Here is a 9416-nt window from a genome sequence, read left to right as displayed (position 1 = left end):
TTGGAACTTATGTTCGCTATCTGTCAATTTGTGTACTCACACACATTGAGGACAGAATAGGGCTACTAGTTTATTTTTTGATTGAAAATTTTACAAATTTTATTAAAACGAAAACATTAAGAGGTGTTTTATTATAACATTTCTATAACTTGTACTAATATTCATCTTTTAAGAACTACAAGTCTTTCTATCCATGGATCACAATGTTAATGCCATCTTGTTGATTTATTGTTATAATAAACAAATACAGTCCTTATGTACCGTATGTTGAATGTATATATCCATCTTGTCTTATCTTTCCATTCCAACAATAATTTACAGAAAAATATGGCACATTTGATAGATGGTTTGAATTGCGATTAATTGCGATTAATTACGATTAATTAATTTTTAAGCTTTAATTAACTCGATTAAAAATTTTAATCGTTTGACAGCCCTAATATATATATTAAAAAAGGCATGTCCGATATTTTTTCGCCGATTCTGATACTTTGAAAATGACGTGATAGGGGGACATCTTTAGCTAAAAGTGAAGTAAAACCCTGATTAGAGCTCTTTTCAGACATACGTTGAACTCCCGGTATTTAAAACCCAACCCGTGTGTGAAAGCCGCGGTTTAATTCCTGGGTCACAGCACGAAGGCTGATGATGTAAATATCATGGCAGGCTGATCGTCATTTCCTCTTTCTTCGCAGTAAGAGGAAAAGCCGTAAACAAACGTCGCAATTATCAACATGGCAAACTGGGAAGATACAAAATTAAACTGGAAACGTAACAAAATTAAATTATGACTGGATCATAGAGCCGAGGACGGGACAGTCGGCGTCCATCTTTGGAAATGTGTGGTTTATTTTGTTGCCGATGCCGACCAAAATTGAAGTAATGTCCGCGTTATAAAATCCCACCCTCCCCGTACAGAGAGCGCCGAGTCGCCAACATGGGACAAGTCTGAAAGTGTCTAACCCGGGTAATTCTCGGTAAATCTCCCCATGCCTGAAAGCCATGGCACGGCTAAATCCAACGTCATTTACACGGGAATTTAGCGGCATATAAGTCTGAAAAGGGCTAAAAGTGAAGTAAAACCCTGTTTGGTTCGGGTTGAAATTGTAGGGAAATTGTATTTTTTCTAACATGCTCATCCATAATCGAAGACATGCTTGCTTCTATTGTTTTAGTACAAAATAAAATAAAGATATTACAACCATAGTCATATTATTACAAATAGATAGTTCTAAGATGACATAGTGTGCCGAGTCAGCCCACTCCTCGCTGACATAAGAAAATTAGCGTCACCCTGACAACAGTGGGCACAAACTCTTTTGCCCAATCCAAGACTGGTGACAGCCCTACCCATATAGCAAAATATAACTAGAGCGGACATGGCCCAGATGTATTGCAAATTTCGGCCCAACTTCGTAAAATGGATCCGCCCCATTGTGTTTTTGAACAATTGTCCAAACTCAGAAAGGAGTCACTTTCCAGATCAACAACCAATTTTGGGCCAGAACTGGTCCAAAGCAGCAGACACGACTTTAATGTATGGCCCGGATATGGCACACGTTACCCAATCTGGGCCAGATTTGTTTTAAAAACATTTTCAGTATTAAAATTGGATTATAATGCATTATATTGCAAATTAAATTTGTCTCTTAAAAGCAATAATGACAACACTTTTCTCATGCCATTTATTAATTAACATATTAACGCAACATAACATTGTTTTTTTTCCACAAAATATTTTAATTGGACCAAGCAACTCAACATTAAAGATGACCCATTTTTAGACTGTAAACAACATATTGTATTGTTAAGGTGCTGGGGTAACAGGGGACCTGATTCATTGACAATGAGAGGGAGTGGTAGATAGTGTCCAAAGAATCCAGTGGGGAGTTTGGTGATGGAACAGGTGAACGGGCAGGCAGGTGTTTTGCCAGACAAGCAATACAGGACCGAGGAGGGTGGGAAAAAAAAAAACACAAAAATGAGCTCAGTATCAGGATTACAAGATTCTTTGTTACCTGAAAGTCACATACCTGTAGGTGAGTTGTTGATCTGGCAATGATGTGAGGCCAAGGGCCGGTTTAAGTAAGCTGCTGACGATGATCAGCGGCACCTGGTCCCATGCTCACCCATCTATGCAATCAAGGTGACAATTAGGGCAAAACTATCATCGTACTGATCTGGGCCGAATCTGGCGCACTGAGTTTAAGCGGGTGTGATCGTTATGCGGATCTGGCGAGCTGAAGCTGGATCCGGCGCACAGTCGCCTGCTATTAGGGTAGGGACCGCCCTGACGGCCCCTCCGATCTGCCTCCCCTTATCCCGGGACCTTCAAAAAGACTGTACATTTCCATCAGAAATTGTCACTTCTCAGGATGCCGAAAGGCGAGAAGGGGACCTTGTGCCCAGTTTTCTCCCTTTCTTTGGATTTTTTGGTTTTCTTTGTTGTTCTCGTTGTTTTTGACTGTTCTCGACTTGGATAAAAGTGTATACGTTTTGGAAAGTGATTGTTCGAGCTTTTCTTCAGATGATCAAAGTTAGTGGTTACTACAACATGAACGAGCGGTGTTTGGCTAAGAGTTCAAATGCCAACGAAATCCAAAAACCCCACTTTGAAACTGCTAACCAGGCTCGATCTTCGATTTAAAACACAGACCGTGTTTTAACAACAACGTGTTTTTTTGTAATTATAACTATTTTGTTTGCAAAGAGGTTTTGTTGTGAAAGGTTTTAGGCATATGAGAAGAGTTCCGTTCCTACGCTGGCAACATAACCTGAATTTCCGCGTTAAGTCTGTGTTAACCCTTTAAGTACCACTAAATCTCAAAATAACTTTCCAAAATGTGCAAAAGTATTGTATTTTGTTTAATGATGGAGTATATTCTTCTCTCTGGTGGCAGCGCTGGGTCTGGCCGGACTGTCGCCTTGTAGACTCGTCTGACATGGATAATGCACAGCTGCGCTCTGGTTTGGTCCACATAAGGTTGTAAGTTTTTCAGCTGATATATGTTTGTGTATGCATTTTTAATTAAGTTTACAGCTACAGTTTGCGGAGTTACATGTGAGCAATTTGCCATGAGAATTGTAAATACTTTAGCATTCGTAGCATTTAAAGGGATCCTCGACCTTAAATACATGTAGGTTCTAATAAACCACAATTCTTGTACTAAAATATGTTGTTAGAAACACATAAAATGTTAAATCAATGGCAATATTTCATGATATTTAGTATAAATTTTGACCAATAGTTAGCGCCATGTTTTGCAGGGTCAGAGTGATGACGTAAATGGAATGTTTTCAAATGTGTAGCGTGTACAACAATTGCGTATTGCTGCCTAGACTCGCGAAGTAAAATGCCACGATGTGCTGCTTTGGATGCATTCTCCAGTCAAATGGAAACAAGGGGAGTGACGAGAGTCTCCACAGATTTCCTGTTGACAAGAAGAGGAGAAAGGTTTGGGAAAATGCTGGCAGACTAGCAAAAATTTCCAAGGACCCAAGGCTTTGTTCTCGCCATTTTTCTCCTACCGCATTCGAGGCTTTTAGTCGACTACAACTTAAGAAAGAGCTCACCAGAACAGCTGGATAGAAGCGCAGACCAAAACCGAATGCTGTTCCAACTATTTTCCCTCACAAAAAGCCTCAACGTGCCTCAGATATCGAGTGAAATGCGCGCAATAAAGTGCCAATGACAAGACACTCTGGCCGCGCTCTTAAGCAGGCATGCCGCTCCTGTTGCTACAGAGGTAGGCAAACCTTCGGGCGTACCGCTAGTCACAGAGGAAGCTAATATTTCACTTCTACTGTCAGTTCATCAGGCAATAAGTGTGTCTTTTCAGTATTTACCTAATATGAGTGATGCCGATGAAATGGTACAGTGGCCAGTGGATGCGCCGAGCACTTAATATGGACCACCCTTACGTAGCTAAACGTGAGTTGGATGTACAAGACATGGAGGACACTCGATCCAGATGACGAATTTAATGAGGACAGCCATGACACGACTCCGATCCTGACTATCACACATGTGCATTCATAGTTGTATTACCTTCAGTGAGAGTTTATAATGTCAATAGACATGAAAATAAAAATGCACAAATGACAAGGTGTGTTAAAACTTTTGGCCTGTACTGTATGTAAAACACACAAAAGTTCTGGATGCTAACAATCTACATATTGTAATTATACTGGGATAAGTTTGAAAATGCAATAGCTTACCTTGAAGATCTGCTAACAAAAACCAAAGTTCTCAACAGCATACGCTCTCTCGCTCTGTTGTAATTGAGAAGGACTTGTCGCAAGTACATCACAAGTTTTGCCCAACTTTTGTCTTATCAGGTACTGTATTTCCTGCTCTGCATTTTGCCCTTGCTGCTCGTCTTGTGAACGACCGACTGTGCTGTCCTGCTCTTCACTTTTCCGATCTGGTTCAAATTAGAAGGGCAGAACCGACGACATGTTGGGGTACCTAACGAGTGACACACTGGAAGTTCGGCAACGGGCCAGGTGACGTCATGCACTGCGACGTAACAAGAATGGAGACCTATCACTAATTTTACAAACTTAGTTAAAACGAAAACATTAAGAGGGGCTTTAATATCAAATTATTATAACCCATGCTAACATTTATCTTTTAAGAATTACTTGTCTTACAGATAAAAGATCCCTTTAAGATAGCAGATTTTACGCAAATTCAGCGAATTTAATCTACTATATTTACATATTGATCGGACTTGATGGACATTTGAACACCAATTGTTTTGTGTCAAGTGATTTGTTGTTAAAGTGTGCGTCACTTTGAACATAAGGCTACATATGTGTGTTACAGCTTTAACAAATTGTCAAAAGTGAAGGAAGTAAAAAGCTTCAAAAAGCACAATTACCTTGTTCGCAGTCGAAAAGCTGAACAACTTCATGTTTAGTGAGGACAGAACACGTCATATTTATAAAGTAAAGTAAGACTAATGTAAGACTGGCGTCATAAAGTCAAAATCGCGTAAGTCGAGTACTTTGTAACCCGGGAAACATTTTTTAGTGTCCGTGCTTGTGCGCATGTACAGTATGTGTTTGTGTGTTGGCTGAGGGTGGGCGAAAACGTTTTAAAATCAGAGGGATTTTTGTGCGATTTTTATGTGTGTCTTTTTAATTTTTTTGTTTTGTTTTTTTAATATTAGTGTTTTTGCGGGGAGGGAGGAGTGTTTAGGGTTGCTTGTCCATTTTTAGTCAAGTGCGAGAATTTTCTGGGTGTAAGAATTTTTTTCCACTTTTATGTGTACCAGTTATAAGAGGTTTACGTGTATGTGAGATTTTTGGTTAGGGAGCGGCGTTCCCATAAGCGGATTTTAAGGGGTCAGACCCCCTGGTGGCCTAAAAGTGTCATTGCATGTAATTGACTTTCCTATATATATATATATATATATATATATATATATATATATATATATACAGTATATATATGTTGTAAGCAATACAACTGCAACAAAAATGAATGAAATGAACAATAAAACATTATTATAATGGGTGGAATTTATTTTTCGAGCACTTTAGACAGTTATTTGCTTTGCATATAATTAAAAAAATAAATATATATATATAATATATTATTTAAAAAATATATTTTAAAAAAGTGTTCAAATGCAAATTTTTCATGCAAATTTTTCAATCTCAAATATTTTTTCGCATTCAAAAACCTTTTTCTATGATTGAAAATTTTCTTTTTTTTGATTGAAGTGATTTTTCTTTTTGAAAATGTATATATTTTTTTAAGCAACTTATTTTTTGATTGAATAATAAATAGAAAAATGTCCTAGCCAAAATGTGGCCCAAACACAAATCAACATTACTTCAATCAAAAAGTTGCTTCAATCAAAAAAAAAAACTTGACTTCAATCAAAAAAATAAAATTAATATTAATCAAAGAAAAATAGCTTTCACATGCTTTTTTTTTTCTTTTCTTTTTTTCCTTTTCTTTTTTTTTTTTTTTTTTAAGTTTTTTGTGTTTCAAACTTATTTTTGCATTCAAACACTTTTTTTTTTTTGATTGAAGCAACTTTTTTTCTTAAATTGAAGCAACTTTTTTTGATTGGATAATAAAGACCTAAATCTACATCCATATGGCTCCGCCCAGGGGATACAATTTTTGACTGAGGTCACTACATTGGCACGGCAATTGGCGGGCGTACCAAATTCAATGGATGACGACCTTGGCAAAAAGTATCGCCTAAGCAGCCTGATTTAGAATTCCCCTCAAGAATGATGGGACACAAAAAAACGCTAATTGTCAACTTATTATTTTAATATTCTTGTAAGTTAATTTTATTGCTGACACAGCGTTTTGGGATCCTCAACATACTGTGCCTCCTCCGCCCCAAAAGTCAAACTCCGCCTATGGGTGTTCGTGTTTTATGGATAACTGTGAGTGTTTTTTTTTTTTTTTTTTTTTGAGTGATTTTGAAGAACTTTTGTGAATGTATTATTGTGTGTAAGTGAGCAGGCTTTTGTTGTGAATGTATTATTGTGTGGAGGTGAGCAGACTTTTCGTCTTTCATTGTGCAAGTGAAGGATTTTTGGTTGCGTGAGAAAGTTCCTGGTGCAACAGGATTTTAGGTGAAGTGAGAATTTTCTATTTTGGGTTTATGATGTTTTTTTTTTTTTAGCCTATTCAACGCTTTACTTTTTTTTTTTTTAAGCTAAAATGTTTCCAATTATTCATTGATTTCACAGGTGGCTCAGTATGCTATTGTACTGTCCCACAGTTTTCACAATCACACAGGTCCCCGCTCAAGGAGCTTGGCATGTGGGAGTGTTTTCTTTATTAAGGCGCAATCAGGGGGAAAAAAACTATCTGCTGACTTAATGATTGTATGTGCACGTGTGTTTGTTTTCTTTATTCACCATTTCCGTTCTCTGTCTTTGTTGTGGTAATCATGACACTCAGTTCCAGGCTGATATTATCATCATCAGTGACCCGCTTTTGGCCACTTCATCAGGTGTCGCTCTTATCAACCCGGCCCTGACAATGGGGGTTGTATACATACTAAAAGGTGCCGCTTGTTTCAACATTAACGTCGGCACACAAACAAAAACTGCAGTGCATTGAACTGAGTTTAATTGTCTCCATTGATATGCGCGTAACTCTATTTACTCATATATCAAGAAACATTTCCCCATTAAAAAAATCGAAATGTCTTTCTGAAAACAACAAAAATATAAAATAATAACATTGGCTTGACACTGTACCCATCCATCCATCCATCCATCTTCTCCTTTGTCTGGGGTCGGCTCGCTTGAGCAGGAAAGTCCTGACTTCCTTCTCCTCAGCAACATAGTCTAGACCAGAGGTTACGGAACTGCGGACCTTGGTCCGGTTCCGGACCCCCAAGCCGTCTAAACCGGATCTCAAGCTGTCCGGACTAATACACGTTGCAACAACAAAAATCATTTTTTTTCTGCGGGTTTACAGAGCGGAGTGTGGCAACAAACAAAAATCTTAGCGGTGACGCGTGTTAGCCAGCCAATGGGAGTGAAGCATTTGAAAGTTATTTTTAGAACAGCATGTCTTACACTCGCTTTCCAGACTCTGCGGTGTAACAGCCAAAAACTGAGCCGAATGAAGTTGGAGAAAAGGCGAAAAGGTACGGCAAATGGGGTGTTCAAAACGACGCAAGGTTGATGCAGAAAACAGAGTGTTTAAGGAGGCGTAGACTAACACATTTTTGTTCATTTTACCTGGCGGCAGCACATGCCTCATCTCATCTGTTCAGAGACGGTGTTCTGCCAAAATCTGCTACATCGGCGAAACGTGCTACATTACTCGAATTTGACACTCAAAGTACTACTGTGCGCGCTTAACTTGTTTTGTTTGGATGCGTACTGGCAGAACGTACTAAAACTGCCTTAAGAAAATACTTAAATGCAGTTATACCAAATAAGGACGGTTTAAATACGCTACGTGACTAATGTGGTCAACTGCACCAAAGCTAACACATAAAAACACAATGGTTAAAATTTTGAGAGGGTAATACATGCAAAAAGTATTTCTGAGGCAATGAAAAGGTTCTAAAAAACTAAATAAAAACAAAAATAGTGAGTACTCGCCGCTTCTGACTGATGTGCGCATGCGTTCGGATGCTTGCGCAAGCGCGCTGAGCGTTGTGTAGATGTTTCGCCGCATAGTAAGGAATGGCCGAACAACGGTAGCGCTTGTAAAAAGCAGCAATTTGAAAAGGCACTATGAGACGAAGCACGTAGCTTTTTCGCAAAGTTTCCCTATGAACTCTGCCATCCGTTCTCAAAAAATAGCAGAATTAAGGGCTCAATATGATCGCTTTATTATTTATTACTAATTAATTATTATTAAATATAATTAATTACTTACTATAAATTTATTTTTTATATTTTATTTACATTTTTGAATGTTGTAATTATCAGCACGGCCACGTAAAGATACGTTTGTATTTTTTCGTTAAAAAAAGAAGCATTAAAAATATTTCCGGACCTGAGATTGTTGTAATTTTTAAATTTCGGACCCAGAGGATTTTTAATTCATGACCCCTGGTCCAGACTCCAGACATTCGCAGGCCATCCAGGAGACATGCATCGCATGTCCTTGGTCGAACCCTGGGACCTCCTCCCACTGGAACATGCCCAGAACACCACACCAATGGTTTAGGGGTCAACTTAATTGGATTCCCGAGCCACCTCATCCTGCTCCCCTCGATGTGGAGGAGCAGTGGCTCTACTCCGAGACTCCGATGACCAAGCTTCTCACCCTATCTCTTAGGAAGAGCCCGGATAATCTGCGAAGGAAACTCATTTCGGCGGCTTGTATCAGGGATCTTGTTCTTTCGGTCGCGGCCCGCAGTTTATAACCATAGGTGAAGATCGGAACGTTGATCAAATAGAGAGCTTTGCCTTTCACCTCAGCTCCCTCTTCAGCACGACTGACCCACGCAGAGTCCGCATCACTGCAGACCCACAATAACCCTGTTGATCTCCAGCCCCATTTTCCCTCACTTGTGAAAAAGACTCCAAGATACTTATGTATAACCCCGAGAGGGTTCCACCTTTTTCCGATTGAGGCCTATGATGTCAGATTTTAAGGTGCTGACATAGACTTCACTATCAGTTTATGAGACAACTCCTACAGTCATTGACAGGTAAGCAACGACAACAAAAAACAGATCGCAATCAAGTGATAAACGTATCAAATTGACATGAATAGACAACCTGTCAGCTGTCTTATGACAGGCAAGTGACAAAACAAAAAACAAACAAAAAAAAAACAACCCGCACTTCAACGAACAAGCAGTTGGTTTTGCCCTCCTATATAAACAGAATTCCATTAAATTTTAGAATAAGAAAAGCCAATAGACCCTACCCACCGACGTCACAAAATCACGTGCTCGCTGTATGGT

This window comes from Corythoichthys intestinalis, chromosome 7 (assembly GCF_030265065.1).
Source record: "Corythoichthys intestinalis isolate RoL2023-P3 chromosome 7, ASM3026506v1, whole genome shotgun sequence".
Lineage (NCBI taxonomy): Eukaryota > Metazoa > Chordata > Actinopteri > Syngnathiformes > Syngnathidae > Corythoichthys > Corythoichthys intestinalis.
This window is presented reverse-complemented; position numbering follows the sequence as displayed.